Genomic DNA, 2,184 nt, shown 5'->3' on the forward strand with positions numbered 1-2,184 from the left:
AACAGATTTATTTGGGCCTAAGTTTTTGTGGGTAAAAAACCCACTTCTTCAGATGCATGGAGTGAAAATTACATACACTGAATTACAAAGTGAAAACTACATACACACAGTATGTAGTCAGAGTGTGGAATTCACAGTCACAAGCCGCAGGTTTGTCAAATGCTTTAGTTGGGTTTTAAAAAAACTAGATATTTTAGGATCAACAACAATTTTTCTAGTTATATGCACTGAGGTAAAGTTAATGAAATTTCATGCTGGAGGGTACAACCTGATCACTGCAAAGGGGAGAAAAGAGCCCCCTTCACAATGCGTAACATTTGTTGTTATTTGAATCATCAGTTATTGGCCAGTATCAGAGGCAAGATACTAGTTTTGATTAGGGTGACCATATTTCCCTGTGCTGAATACAGGACACCTGGTAAAATTACTCGTATTCAAGTGAGTTCAATGGCATTCAGTCAGAACTATGCAGTACAAACGTCCAATTAACATCAAGTTGACTGAGCCCCCATTAAAAAAAAATACTGAGTAGTTGGATTATTTTTATTTACCTGCTATTCTTTAAGGCTTTAGTGTTCACACAGGGGAGGTGACACACAAATGCCTACCCTACCCCCTACAAGGGGAGAGGTCATACACACATGCCCTTCTCTCACATGGGGGTAGGGGATGACCGACTGACTCGACCTTCCCTGCCTGGCGCTCTCTGCCCTCCATGACTCGCTGGGCCCCTGGGACAGATCTGCCTCTCTCGGTATCTGGCATGCATCTTCCCAGGGCAACACATGTGGCGGGGCACACGGGGTCACATCTCCTCCTCCCCTCCCCGATTTCTGCCAGGGTTCACACCAGAACATGGCCAGCAGCAGCCTTTCAGAACTGTGCAGGAGGGAAGGGTCGGGAGCTGCTTTCAGTCGCAGAGGAGGAGGAGTGGGGGAAGGGATGACCTGGCCTGTGTCTTTGCAGAGTTCATCTCTTCCTCCCACTTAACCCCCATGCCTGGAAGCAGCTTGTCCCTTCCTGCCCGCACAGTGTTGAAAGGCAGCTAACACCTGTAGGCTGCTGCTGGTCCCCGACATAACCCAGCCCCCTCCTGCCCCTGCTCTAAGGATACATTGTGGACCAGGGCCCAGGGAACTTGACTGCTGGGGCTTCAGTGAACCAGCCAGAGAGGTGGCTCAGCAGAGGATGGTGCCTAGGGGACAGACCAGCCCCTACTCCCTGGGGGGCCCCTGCCTGGGGTGGTTTCTGTGGAGCCAGAAGGTCTGGGGCAGGAACAGTCTGGAAATCACTTCCCTCCTCTTCCCCCCACCCCCACTCCAGAGCTTAGCTGAAGGACCAAGAGGCTTCTCTGTGCCAGCGCTGTGTGGGGCATTGGCACATGCAGGGCTTGGCTTCTCCTGGCTAGTGCCCTGGACTGGAGGGACTTGGGCTTTCCTGGGGCGCCAGCCCTGCCAGAGGCAGTGGGGGAAGGAAAGAGCCTCCTGGCCAGGCTGCTGGGGAGCTGAGCGCTCAGACCAGGGGCTGGTTCTCTGCATAGCACTGGGAGCAGGACATGCCCCACCAGGCGGGATATGGAGGAGCAGTGGGGCAAAACAAGGAGAGTACAGTGAGAGGGGGAGCATGTAAAGGGCTGATGGGTAGGTAGCAGAGGCGACATGTAACCAGTCACCACTTGGCGCCTGGCAGTACTTATCAGCTGCCACAGTGTACAGCCAGTGCTGGCCAGAAACAGGACGGAGGGTGGGGCCCTGCTGGCCAACAGCCCGCATGCAGCGGGGGCTGTGCTGATGGACCAGTAGGGGGAGCGGCCGGTCCCCATGGCTGCAGCTCCGCCCACCATCCAGGCTTGCACACCCATCCACATTGTTAGCCACTGGACTCTTCGACTCACTGCTGGTGGGCAGAGGCTGGTGAGCAGGAGGCTGATGGAGGGAAGCAGAAAAGATGAGACAATTTGTCCATTTTAAGAAAAAGTCGGGACACCTGCAGGAGGGCTTAAATATGGGACTATTCCTTTAAAAACAGAACGTCTGGTCACCCTACCGTTGATGGACCTGTGCTCTGATCTATTTAAAACCCTTTATTTATACCCAAATAAATTAATTATTATTTGTTTCTGGTAAGAGCAGTATGAAGTTGACCATAGGATGGGCTAAATCAGGGATCGGCAACCTTTGGCAC

This window comes from Chelonoidis abingdonii, chromosome 2, assembly GCF_003597395.2.
Source record: "Chelonoidis abingdonii isolate Lonesome George chromosome 2, CheloAbing_2.0, whole genome shotgun sequence".
In the NCBI taxonomy this organism is placed as follows: domain Eukaryota; kingdom Metazoa; phylum Chordata; order Testudines; family Testudinidae; genus Chelonoidis; species Chelonoidis abingdonii.